Here is a 14,456-nt window from a genome sequence, read left to right on the forward strand (position 1 = left end):
CAAGTAGCTCGTGAGCTACCTGTGAGTGTGCTCTTCTGTGTCCAGCCCAGCCTAGGACTATTGAAGCTTCTGCTTGGTTGAATTATTATATGTATACCAAAATTAAAAAGCATGTATTCAAGACAAACGTGTGTATTTTCACAACTCATAAGCTGATGTCTGTAGAAAAATAGTTGCATTTTCACAATGTGCTTAAATCTATTATTTGATTTGGAGAGAATTATTACTTATATTTATACCTTGGTGCCAGGGGGATTGGAGCTATGGTTTGTATGCGCTGCCCATGTTCTATTTCAGTTCAAATTGCCAAATCTTTTCTCTACATTACTGCTGAAAACCTCGCCTAATGCACCGATGTGATCACTGCTGACACTCTTGGTTGGGGTGTTCACTTTTACATCACTACTATTAGTAGCTCGGGTTGATTATCATTCAACATAAGTAGCTCTTGTTACACAAAAGGTTAGAGACCCCTGGCCTATAGGAAAGGCAGCAACATTGGGAGGAAGGGGGATGTAGGCCACGAGGAGGCAGGTGACTACTCAACCTCTGTGTGTTGCTGCTATTGTCGTTTTCGGCAGGGCAGACATTTCAAAGCATGTGCAAAGTAAGCAATTGCCTACGACCCTCCCACGCTCCGAGGGCCCCTAGAAAAGTGAACTTTTTCTCTATTTGACCACTTTCTAGTCTAGTTGTCTGTCTAAATCTCTGTTATTCTCCATCTGCCTTTATCTCTGACTTTGTCTCTCTACCCAGTGGCATCTTCAGGATCTTTGGGGACCTGGCAAAACATACTTCAACTGTTTTGGGTGATCCTGTTAAATGTAACACATAATTGATTATTTTTTGTCTTGAATTAACAAGAAATGGGTAATAAAAATTACAATTGGTTCGGTAGGTAGGTGCTTTTTATGTTTGTAGCGTTACAAAAGCACAGCAGTCAAGGTTGGAAACAGTACGTGGAAAAAAAAGCGATTAAGGACCTTCCGTTAGGCAGTCTCTGTCCTGATTGTATGCCAATTGGATTTTATAAAGCTTTTATTGAAATGTAATCCCTGCTTCTCTAAATTCTTTTCAACTATTTTGATCATAACTGCAAGATTGCATCCTCATTGAAGGAAAACAATTTTGCTGTCTTTTTAAAAGACGACAAAAACCATGCTCCGTGTGGCTCATATCATTTGATCTCACTAATTAATTCTGAATTATAGATTTTAACTAAAATGCTAGCTAACCGGATACCCCCTGGATTGTTCAGTGGGTGGACTCAACGCAACAAGGTTTTGTCCCTCATAAGGACACTACAGTGCATCCAGACTTAGTGGTCTCCATATTTGCAATAGCCGCAACTCTGGGGAATGGGGTCGGGATGATCCTGTTGGATGCCGAAGAGGAATGTATTTCTGTCTCCTGGCCCTTCTTCTGGCATCATTTTAAGTAATTTTGGCTTTGGTCCTAGAATTAACAAGTGGGTACAAGCCTTATATGAAGCAGTTACAGCCAAGGTAATTTGTATGGTTGTAGTCTTACAAAGCTTCTCAGTTCTGAGGAGTACATGCCTAGGTTGTCTTCTCTCACCTTAATTATTTACCCTGTACTTAGAGCCATATATACAACACCTTAATATGTGTATTTAAGATCCTCAGTTTGACTCTGAATGGTGCCTGTAGGGAAACTGACGCTTAAGCTGACGATGTAGCAATACTTGCATCATATCCTATCCATGCACTTCCAGGTATTGAAAATGAAGCAAAGAAATTCAGTGCATTATCAGGATCCTCTTTAAACATTGATAAAACTCACATTCTCCAAGATTGCTGACCTCCTAATTCATCTCAACACTTCGTCACATCAGTTACATATTAGGTATCAACATTACCACTAAAAGCAAATCATCATATTTACTTAATTTACGAGACCTTATTTATAGTGAAAAATCCACTGTACAATATAGTCTTTCAATATAAGAAAGCTCGCGGATCAATCCCTCTATTTCAACAACCATCTTAATTTTTCTCCTGGTCCAGCTTCTCCACAAGACTATAGCAAGTTGTTAGGCTCCCTCAAATCCCATGGCCTTTTCTGAATCTGTACAAGGATTTACGTGTGGAGCCTGTGTCTACTTAAAAAAATAGATTCAAGACTCTCCTTATCTATTCACAGGTATGGACTGGCATCACACTCCATTTAGAGACACCAAAGGTACACCAGCTATACTTCCCTGTTGTATGATACTGCTTTTCTGAGTTTATCACATAATTCACTAGTTCTACTTAGGTCGCATGCTTTTCCTTTTCTGTATGTTTTCCTATTTTACTATTCAAACTAGATCCTGAAGTACCTGCAGTTAAATTTTTTTAAAGGAAAGACCAATTTATGATTTATATTTGGATCAAATAAAATATATAGAATTCCTGTCTTCCACGGTACATCAATGGATAATAGGCCAGATCTATCATTTATTGCTGGAGAAGTGACCTGATAATTAACAATTGATACCCGTTAGATGGTTTAGGCTTCTTGAGCCAATTACTTTTCCTGAACTAGAGCAAAGTATCCTAAGGAGTAATTGTCTCTTAAACATATGATGGTTCGAAATTAATCACTATAAAATTATGCAAGGTATTCATTTTACTCCTAGATGGTTGCATTCATGAGTTTGTCAAAGTGGTTCTCTTTGTTTTTGTTATCATCAAACTGATGCATATACCTAAATAATTCTTTTCATTGCAGAATATTACAAAGTTGTTAAAGAGAGGGGGAGGAAAAATAGAGGCTTTTTGAAAGGGTTCGAAACAGACCTCAAATGGGCGCTACCTAACAAAGCCCTCCAATCATGTGTACGAATTAATACATAGACTGGCTTCAAGGTCTTTCAAATCAAAGATTAAGACTCTGTAGTCAGGTTGTTGCAGTCATCCTTTGCCCCGAGCACCCCCCCAACTTTTTTGATAACTGGTACTGGAGGTAACTGACTCTGACTGACCCTGGGCTCTGCCTCACTAGGCCCAGGGCCAGTGCTATGCTGAAAGAGACACTTAGAATACAGTGAAACACCTACATACACTAGGGTAAATTATGGATTAAGGTACTCCTATGATGGCATGACCTCCCCTATAAGGCCCTAGTACATAAAAAGGCAGGTAGGGGACCTACCTTTAAATCTCTAGTATATAATAGGGCATGTCTGCTTAGAGGCCAGCAGCTCTTTCTGCACTTGCATGTGTGCACTGCTGAAGCCTGAGGTCAGTTTAAAAGTAGCCCTGTGTTGCAGGACGCCTTTTAAAATGCAATTTGTGCCCAAACTTTGGTGTTTGGGGCACTTATAAATTGATAACCTTACAATCCTTGGGCATATTAGGTACCACAGGGTCTCGCCTAGGTGTCCCAGGGTGTGGTTTAGATGTTTATAAGAAGAACCCTTATAAACTGAGTTTTATATGCCCTAGGTTTAGTGATATTGTACATTTCACTCCCCACATTGTTGTAAAGTGCTTCCCAAAATCGACTGTTGTGCTAGGAGCACTGTGGAGTGAGGCTTTGCAATATGTTTACATATTCAGAACTCATAAAGTCTCCCCTAGGTGTCCCAGGGGAGTGGGGCCCTGAAGAATTAGACAGGGCCTTATAAAATATGTTTTAGAAGCCCTGGTGTTGGAAAAATGGCCCAAGTAATTTTTCCCATTGCAAATCCCCTGCAGCATAGGTTAACATGGCAAGACGTTATTAACTAATAATTCCCACTAGGAGAATCATAAAAATGCTATTCAAAGTCTTCCTAGAATGGCATTGATGCATCTAACAATATGATATTTTTGAATTTCTCCTAAAGTGTACATACATGAAGTTCTAAGACTTTATTTTCTGTAAGCCAAAATTCAGCATCCTAGTGGTCTGTCCTGATTGGTCAGAGTTAAGTGGATTAGGAAGGCTCCTTTGATGGGGTGATAAATAGCCCCTGAGGTTAGCCAGCTCTTCTGTGAGAGCAAGGTTCTGCTACCTAGGAATGCCAGAGCAGGGGGAGGGGTCGTAAACCATATTCTTCAATGGAAGGAGGAGACCAGCAGAAGAAGTCATTTTCAATTTACACCTCTCCTCTTTGAACCCAGCCAGATGGTGGGATTAAGGAAGGAAAGAGCAGAGGCAATGGGGAGAGACTATGGAGATTATCCATCCTGGGGGTGTGTTTAGCCAGCTCCTCTCTCCCTGCTGGAAAATCAGCCATTATGAATTTTGGAGAAATGGCACTCTCTGGGAGAAAATAGCGCCACACTTTGAAGGATGTTGTCATACCCTGGGGTGTTGCCCTGCACCTCATTGAACAGGAGTGCCCTCCTGCTTGAAGCAGAGTACTTGGAATAAGTATCTGAGAGGGGCAGAGCCTCTCAGATCTGCTGCTTGAAACGTAAGAGAGAAGAAGGGTCCATGCGGAGGAGTTTGATTGGCACCAACTAGGACCTGTACTCTGAAGATTGCGCCTACTGCACAATCTGAACTACAACCCTGTGCACGTAACTTGCTTCAAAAGGACTAAAGAGTGGATCCTGCAAGCTACAGGTTAACAGAGCTCACCTGGAACACCACCACCAAGAATCCTCCGCCTGGAGTACTACCAGTGTATTTGTAAGGGTTGTGTCCAAGTGGATTGTCGGAACTGAAGTCCCAAGCTTTCAAGGACCATCTTGGAGCTTCCAGATCCTTGGAATAGCTTGTTGAGAAGCCTCCTAAAATGTATCATACCTGCCTTCTACTTTAGGCATAATACTCTTACTGTGAAATGAGTCCTTGGCAACTAGGACACATTCGGAGCTCCTGAATACTTTTTCCTAGGCTAATTTATTACAGCTTTATCACTCTTCTGTTGTTTGTGACAATGAGCTCATGCACAAGAGCTCTTCCTTGTGGCTGCATTTCAAGCTCCAAAATCTGTTCAAGCATAGCGACAGAGTATCATTGTCACTTTCTCTTCAGGGAATTACTTCAGTGTCCTCCACAGGACTCCCTAAATTCATACTGATTATCATACAGTTAATATGGCAGATTCTAGCTTGTGTGAATTACGTGGGTTTTGTTGGTTTACCCAATCTTATCAACCCGTTGCACATTTTTGCTTAGTCATTGAGCTACCACGGTCGTCTACCCGAGGCTCCCCTCTAATGTCACAAAAGTACAGGGAGTAATATAAGAAGGATCAGTGCTGCTCCAATCCTGTTCTTCACAAACAATTCCCGCCTATAATTCATTAAAATATTTAAACAAATGTTACATTGGTGGCAATTGTGGACCCTGTCAGAAGCTGATAGATCAGATGGGAGACTATCCAGAATATTTGATTGTAGTTGGGTCAGACATGCTAGGAGGTGATCTAGTTTAGAGAATGGGCAGATAGAAATACAGCATCATTATAGTGTTATCGTGGAGTACATGGTTTCACATATGTGATATTAGGTTTACTATCATTTATCACTCAAACAATGATTCCACCTGAAGATCTACCTGTATTCCCCTTCCTTGCTTGAAGCCACTCTCCATTGTTTTCTTTCAAAACTATGTTCTCAATATTCCTAGGAAATATTGCCGATTTCCGCCCAGAGATAATGAAACTAATTGGGGGTCTTAGTAGGCCAAATAGTGAGTGGCAGGTAGACATTGAGATATCATTGCTCACTACACCCAAATGCTAGTCACTGTGCATTGTTTGGGTTTAATGATAGAGTCGTTGGGTTCTTGGGATTTAATAAAATACACAAATTTACATTGCTTGTGTAATGAGATCTTATTGCAGCCAAAAGGGATTGTTAATTAAATTGTGACATACTTCTCTATTCAGAGTCCACAAGTCATAGTTGAGCTAGTGTTGGTCTTACGTGAATCACACAAATTGAATCATACAGAAAAATATTTAAACTGGATGGCTCTTCAATATGTATTTACAACAAGGGGTGGTGAGGGACAGAGTCTCTGAATTAAGCAGAAAGCTCTCACCCAGTCAAGAGATCAAGGCTAGATCCAACACCGTTTTTTAGCTCACTGCACCATCCCAGTTTCAGAACCTGGCTGTATGCAAATTAGTCTGTTCCTGTCCCAGTGCATGATGGGAACAGGGCAAACCAAACTACAAAAGCCAATTCTTACACTGGGAAGGAAACAAGCTCCCGGGGACCGGTTTCTGGCATTACAGCCGTCTTCGGCCCGGTTTGCTTGAATCCTGATGGTGCAATGAGCAAGGGTCTCACATCTGAGAATACCCTTCCACGCTTAGGGTGGACAAAAATATTTACAACAAGGGGTGGTGAGGGACAGAGTCTCTGAATTAAGCAGAAAGCTCTCACCCAGTCAAGAGATCAGGGCTAGATCCAACACCGTTTTTTAGCTCACTGCACCATCCCAGTTTCAGAACCTGGCTGTATGCAAATTAGTCTGTTCCTGTCCCAGTGCATGATGGGAACAGGGCAAACCAAACTACAAAAGCCAATTCTTACACTGGGAAGGAAACAAGCTCCCGGGGACCGGTTTCTGGCATTACAGCCGTCTTCGGCCCGGTTTGCTTGAATCCTGATGGTGCAATGAGCAAGGGTCTCACATCTGAGAATACCCTTCCACGCTTAGGGTGGACAAAAATATTTACAACAAGGGGTGGTGAGGGACAGAGTCTCTGAATTAAGCAGAAAGCTCTCACCCAGTCAAGAGACCAGGGCTAGATCCAACACCGTTTTTTAGCTCACTGCACCATCCCAGTTTCAGAACCTGGCTGTATGCAAATTAGTCTGTTCCTGTCCCAGTGCATGGTGGGAACACTCCATCAGGATTCAAGGAAGCCGGGCCGAAGAAGGCTGAAATGCCAGAAACCGGTCCCCGGTAGCTTGTCTCCTTTCTGGTGAAGAATTGGCTTGGTAGTTTAGTCTGCCCTGTTCCCATGATGCACTGGGCCAGGGACAGACTGATTTGCATATAGCCAGGTTCTGAGCTGGGATGGGGCAGTGAGATAAATAACGGTGATGGATCAAGCCCTGATCTTTGGACTGGGTAAGAGTGGTCTGTTTAACTCAGACACTCTGTTCATCACCACCCCCTTTTTGTAAATTGTTTTTGGCCACTATAGGTGTGGCAGGGTATACTCAGACATGAGTCCCTTTCTCACTGCTCCATCAGGATTCAAGCAAGCCGGGCCGAAGAAGGCTGAAATGCCAGAAACCGGTCCCCGGTAGCTTGTCTCCTTTCTGGTGAAGAATTGGCTTGGTAGTTTAGTCTGCCCTGTTCCCATGATGCACTGGGCCAGGGACAGACTGATTTGCATATAGCCAGGTTCTGAGCTGGGATGGGGCAGTGAGATAAATAACGGTGATGAATCAAGCCCTGATCTTTGGACTGGGTAAGAGTGGTCTGTTTAACTCAGACACTCTGTTCATCACCACCCCCTTTTTGTAAATCGTTTTTGGCCACTATAGGTGTGGCAGGGTATACTCAGACATGAGTCCCTTTCTCACTGCTCCATCAGGATTCAAGCAAGCCGGGCCGAAGAAGGCTGAAATGCCAAAAACCGGTCCCCGGTAGCTTGTCTCCTTTCTGGTGAAGAATTGGCTTGGTAGTTTAGTCTGCCCTGTTCCCATGATGCACTGGGCCAGGGACAGACTGATTTGCATATAGCCAGGTTCTGAGCTGGGATGGGGCAGTGAGATAAATAACGGTGATGGATCAAGCCCTGATCTTTGGACTGGGTAAGAGTGGTCTGTTTAACTCAGACACTCTGTTCATCACCACCCCCTTTTTGTAAATCGTTTTTGGCCACTATAGGTGTGGCAGGGTATACTCAGACATGAGTCCCTTTCTCACTGCTCCATCAGGATTCAAGCAAGCCGGGCCGAAGAAGGCTGAAATGCCAGAAACGGGTCCCCGGTAGCTTGTCTCCTTTCTGGTGAAGAATTGGCTTGGTAGTTTAGTCTGCCCTGTTCCCATGATGCACTGGGCCAGGGACAGACTGATTTGCATATAGCCAGGTTCTGAGCTGGGATGGGGCAGTGAGATAAATAACGGTGATGGATCAAGCCCTGATCTTTGGACTGGGTAAGAGTGGTCTGTTTAACTCAGACACTCTGTTCATCACCACCCCCTTTTTGTAAATCGTTTTTGGCCACTATAGGTGTGGCAGGGTATACTCAGACATGAGTCCCTTTCTCACTGCTCCATCAGGATTCAAGCAAGCCGGGCCGAAGAAGGCTGAAATGCCAGAAACCGGTCCCCGGTAGCTTGTCTCCTTTCTGGTGAAGAATTGGCTTGGTAGTTTAGTCTGCCCTGTTCCCATGATGCACTGGGCCAGGGACAGACTGATTTGCATATAGCCAGGTTCTGAGCTGGGATGGGGCAGTGAGATAAATAACGGTGATGGATCAAGCCCTGATCTTTGGACTGGGTAAGAGTGGTCTGTTTAACTCAGACACTCTGTTCATCACCACCCCCTTTTTGTAAATCGTTTTTGGCCACTATAGGTGTGGCAGGGTATACTCAGACATGAGTCCCTTTCTCACTGCTCCATCAGGATTCAAGCAAGCCGGGCCGAAGAAGGCTGAAATGCCAGAAACCGGTCCCCGGTAGCTTGTCTCCTTTCTGGTGAAGAATTGGCTTGGTAGTTTAGTCTGCCCTGTTCCCATGATGCACTGGGCCAGGGACAGACTGATTTGCATATAGCCAGGTTCTGAGCTGGGATGGGGCAGTGAGATAAATAACGGTGATGGATCAAGCCCTGATCTTTGGACTGGGTAAGAGTGGTCTGTTTAACTCAGACACTCTGTTCATCACCACCCCCTTTTTGTAAATCGCTTCAATATGTATAGCAGCCCAGTTAAACCGTAAGATGTGAACTGCAAGAGACTTCCGGCCTTGCCATGCTGTTGTGACACAGTAATATCAAAGTATCCGGTTGGCTAAGTCTTTATAGATCATCAATGTCTTTGCACACTAAAGAATGGCATTATCTCACTTCCCATATCCAATGAATCCTCAAGTTCATCAAAGCTTATTTAGATTCACAGCACTAAAATGTTCAGTACACCAAGCACAGACACCATTTGCTCAGATATTGGCAAGGAATGGGTTGTGTACCCAAGGCCATCATGCAGCCTAGCATGGCCTTGTAGAAGAGTCGTTAGGGGACAGCCTATCCCCATACAAGGGCTACCATTAATCAGGAGAGTGTCTCCAAGGACGACAAAGTTACTCTTTGAAGAACGCCTATTTATAGGTGGCTATTTATAGTCCTTTTTTGTGGTCAAATTAGCTGCTATTGGGTGGACCTCCAGCAGTGCGAGATCCCTCGCTGTTCTGTAGGCCTCTATGTTTTAGAGGAAGTTAAGACCACTAACATATTAACTGACAGGCTTTGTCCTTGGGTTTGGGAACAGATGTATCTCTGAGAGCCCTGCTGTATCAGAGGTTGGATCTGGGGTACAGTAGAAAATGCAGTGTCAGATTAATGTTCAGATTCCCCTCAGTTTCCAACAAATTTGATGAATTCATCAAGGGCATACCTAGGCAAGGTAATTTCCATCATATGGACTTAACTAAGAGCTTTAGATTGTGTGTGGCAACCTCAGCCTGATTTGATACAGTCTATATCATCTCTCCTCATATGCTGCACACCCGTAATTTATAACAGTTACCACCATCTTCTCTACCCTTACCAGTGCTGCAATAAAAAATCGTATTGCATTTTAGAAACTTTTTAAGCTCCTTTACGATGGGTGGTTAACATCCTGTGGCTTTGTCTTGGTAGTTTCCTCCTGGTCTCTGACAACAATTTCAACATTACTTTAAGGTGCAGCTGACTCAAGAGCACCACTATAGTCCTCAGGGTGCACAGATGTTTTGTCAGATGGGCAATTGATCTTAGGATAGTTCCACCACTTGATGGCAAGTTTGTCTAATTTTGATTGCCTCTATCTGCCACAGTTTCCCAATATCCAGTGTTTGATGTCCTACATACCACAGGTCTAGCCAAATTAGGACTCTCATTCTAGGATGGTCTTGTTTAGAAGGGACTCAATCACGCTGACAAAGCAATTAATCTATCAAACATATTGAGCAGTTCAGCAGTGCTTCCTGACTGACTTGGTTCACCAAGTTTAGTTTTTTACGGTCTCATTGCCATGAAGATATGGTTGTATGTGATTTCATAGAAAAATTTTATTATGGAATACCATTGGTGAGAAACCACTTAAACTGTTCAATGAAAATATGCAGGATGAATGACATTTACCATTTCGACGAAACAAATTCATAGAATGTCTTTTTTTTCTAAATTTGTTTTTACAAACATATGTTTTTAAGGTATAAACGCGTTTGTTGCAGGTCTTAGTTTCAGAAACATTTTGGTCTGATGTATTTGTTTCAGTGATTTACTTTAGAAGAAATTATTTCAGATTCATATGTTTTACACATGTGCTTTACAAATATACGTTATTTTACATTGCCAAATAATTACTGTGGATGCTTTTAATTGGCTCGCCACCAAACAGTATCCATCCATGTCCCCTCATAACCCCTATACACCATACATCCCTACCCCCTATAGACTCCTCAAACCTAAACTACACCCATCCTTGAACACTAAAGACTCCTCTCTACCCCTAAACTACACCCACCCCAAACAGCCTAAACTCCAACCATTTTTTAACCCTAAAAGCCTTTTATACCCCTAAACCCCGCCCATCCCATTGCTAAAAGCTAAAACTTGCTGTCCTTGAACTCCACCAATCCCTGTTCTCTAAATCCCTTACCACCCCTAAACTCCACCCATTCCTGAACCCTGAAACACTTCACCACCCCAAAACTTTATTTACCATTGAATCTTAAAAACCCTCACAAGCTGTTAACCTTGCCCTTTCCTGAGACCTAACAGACCCTCAACACCCCTACACTCCAACCATCCCTGAATCTTAAACACCCTTAAACTCCACTCTCCTGGGACTCATAAAAAAAACCCTCCTAGTCCTAAACCCCACCCATTCATCATCTCAACAAAAAAAACTCTTGCCACCAATTCGTAAACCCTAAAACCCCTTTCTATACCTGAACTCTACCCACCCCTGATCCTTAAATATTCCTCATCACCCTCCTAGAATCTCCCATTCCAAACCCAAAACTCCTCCCTACCCCTAAACTCCACCTAAGATGAATGTATTTTTGGATTTTACCTCGAAATTATCTTTCCTTTAAAATATTTCCCTTAATTTTCAATGTATTTGTATTTTCTTAAAATTATCTTTCCATGATATGGTTTCTTCCAATGTGATTTCTCAGTTTTCATTTTTCCATTCCCATATATCTTGAGATAGCTCACTACCATCCTCCTCCTTCTCCATATTACTTATCAAGGATCTGCCAATCCATCATCTCTAGGACAGTCCCAATACACATTATGAGAAGCTTCTGAGGTTCTAACTAGGTTCCCTTGCTGTAATCTCCCAGAGCACTTCAAAAGTGCAACAGGAAGATGCAGATGTTGGCAAAAGCAACAGTGATAAGCATAATGGAGTTGCCACTTACAGTTCTCAGTCTAGCTGACATAACATTGGTTATGATATTAACGATAGCAGCAGTCCGGTGCAAAGGCTAATAGTTAAAGTATATGAAAAGGGGAGTTGTTTGGGTTGCCCCCTAACTGACACCTAGGCAAAGCAGCGATGACCATTTTAAGCCGCCACCATCAAGTACCACAGTAATGGGTACCTTTCTAAACAGCTAAGACTCTCCAATTGACTCTACCATTGCTTTGTGAGGGGCAAGCGAATCTAGGCCTCTACTCCCCCTACAAAGCAGTCCAAAAGCTACAACAATCTCCTGTCAGCCTCTGCCATCCTTCACCAAATAAGATAATGTCAGCCTTTGCAAGTTTGACAGAGGATTTTAAAAATGCTCACAAGTGACTCCCTAGGGAACCTCTGTACAGCTTGTAGAGACCACTAGAGCTCCACCAGGGCCACAAAGAGGCAGCTGCTGACAGTAAAACGGTCTCTCAGCAACTGAAAGTCCTCTTTGGCTCCTCACGAGTTACTTGAGTGAATCAATAGGATAATGGCCCAATCTCCGTGGCTTCGTGTAATTTCTGAGCTCCACATGCATAGCAACAGAAAACGTCTGCAGTTATGCACTGTAATGTAAGTCCAGCACAGGGTCCAGTGGTCTTTAGCAGTATTAGGTAGGGAGGGGGAAGGAGAGGTTGGTTGTGTGAGAAATGGCCACTTTATTATAAAACTCCAGACTGCCTTGCAGTTTGAAACAAAACACGTACAAGAGGATTACTGCTGGGATGGATGAGGATGGAGGAATCTGACCCGCTCACCCCTGTGGCTTCGAATGCGATTGTTGTGGACCCATGAGTTTACCATACCTCAGAGATACCGTCTCTGGAATGATCCGCAGAGTCTGCAGAACCTCAAAAATGCCGGGTGGTGACAGACGGGACCAAGGAAAACAAATGACTTGGAACTGCTGAGCAGCAAATTGGGGAGGTCCTGGTGTTGCTTGATCCAAGTGTAAACATCATGATAAGCCACCTTCCTAGTTTCCTGATGAGCACATGACTGGCCGTCGCTGTCAAGGAGGCTGAAGCAGCACAAAATCTAATCAATTTAAGGGCTGCATTACTGATCAGTAAAGCTACTTTAATCTATATTCCGTAACTCTTTCGTATAGCTGTCATATCTACTTACCTGCTGAGCACTTCCCATCATAAATTGGGCAATATCAGAAAGGGACCTTCTCTGTATTCTATGGGGAAGTATTGTTGGGAATTGCGTTACTGGTTGAGGAGGGCGAAACTCTACTAAAGCAACAATTACAGTTCTTGTCAGGGAGAAACACAAGCAAACTCCAAATTAACCTGTGCTTAATTAACCCTTTGGTAGCTTGGCACAAAGCAGTCAAGCTTAACTTGGAGGCAATTTGTAAAGTATTTATGGAGCACTTCAAACAGTATTAATGTGAAAATACAACACAAAACAAATCCCACACCTATTTAGAAAAATGGAGTAAAATGTAATGCATTATATTAGAACAAAACAACAAAAATCCAGTCAGTAGAACCAGAGATATAGAATTTTAAATATTTAAGTAAAAATAGTACTAAGAAGCAGAAAATGCCTACTGTTGTTATCTGGTCACGCGGGACCAAGACAACATCACAAGTTCAGGCATACCGTGAAGGAGTGCTTCCCGTATACAAGGACTCACGCCCGCTAAACAAACTACCTTAATTCCTGGTTCCAGTGCTTTGAGAGATTCTTGCGTTGAACATGTGTCACGCAGCGGCGATTCCGGTGAGCTGTGGGCAGTGATGTGAGGTCCTGCATCAAGAGCTCCTGCCCAGCCATAGCAAATACTGCTATGCTTCTATTAAGCAAAAGCAGAAAATGCTCGTGGTTACTAGAAGCGGAGCAGAATTGCTTTTGGACAGAGGGAGCTGCATGTGTAGCAGCTCCCTCTGTCCAAATGCAATGCCAGCTCCCGCAGGGCTTTCAGGCTTCCTCGTGGTCCCATTTGTGACTACACTGGAGGCACCCAATTTAAATGGGCTTGCCCCGGGGGATGTGGTTCTCTGGGCCCAATTTAGCCTGGGTAGGGGAGCTGCGCAGCCCCCTACCCCATCTATTAAAGGCTGGGTCCTGGGGGTGGGGTCCCCGGGGCTGACATTTTCCTGGAGAGGCCCCCCTTCCCTCGTTTACAAATAAAGAATAAAATAAGGAAATGGCCAGGCCCTGTGGATGGTGCCACCAGGCCGAAATACTCCTAGAAGGGGGGCTGCTCGGCCCCCTCCCCATAATAAAAATGAAAATATTTGTTTTTAAAAGAAAGGACGGGACCCAGAGCATAAGGTCCCCGGGGTCAAAATCGTCCTGGGGAGGGGGCCAGCATGGCCCCTCTCACCCATTGAAAAAAAAGACCTGGCCCCGGGTGATAGGGTCTCCGAAGCTCAAAATGGCCCACTAAAGGGAGACCACGCAACCCTGCCTTAACAGATGTACAAAAATTGTAACAATAAAAAACTTCTGGCAAGTCGCCCCCTTCCTCACCACTCTGCAAACACGCCTCTTGGTGCAGTGGTGGTTGGGGGATGAAGTTCCCTTAGATGCTGAGGGTCCTTGGGTTCCAGGAACCCCTTCAGGTATCTCCAATAAGTCCAACACAGAATGTTTGCTTTCTGGAGTTGAAGGCCACACCCCCTTCCTCCACCACTCTGCAAACACACCTGGTGCACTGCAGGTTGGGTAATGAATTCCATTTTACTACTGAGGGCCTCAGGAATAAAGTGGACTTCTACCCCCAATTATTAGTGTGCCAGGAGGCGGTTTGCTGAGTGGTGGAGGAAGGGTGACATGGTTTCCGACAACCTCTTAGCAATCCAGCTGTGTGGGACTTAATGGAGGTAACAGGAGGGGTAGTTGGCACCCAAGGACTCTCAA

Source organism: Lissotriton vulgaris, chromosome 9 (genome assembly GCF_964263255.1).
Source record: "Lissotriton vulgaris chromosome 9, aLisVul1.2, whole genome shotgun sequence".
Lineage (NCBI taxonomy): Eukaryota > Metazoa > Chordata > Amphibia > Caudata > Salamandridae > Lissotriton > Lissotriton vulgaris.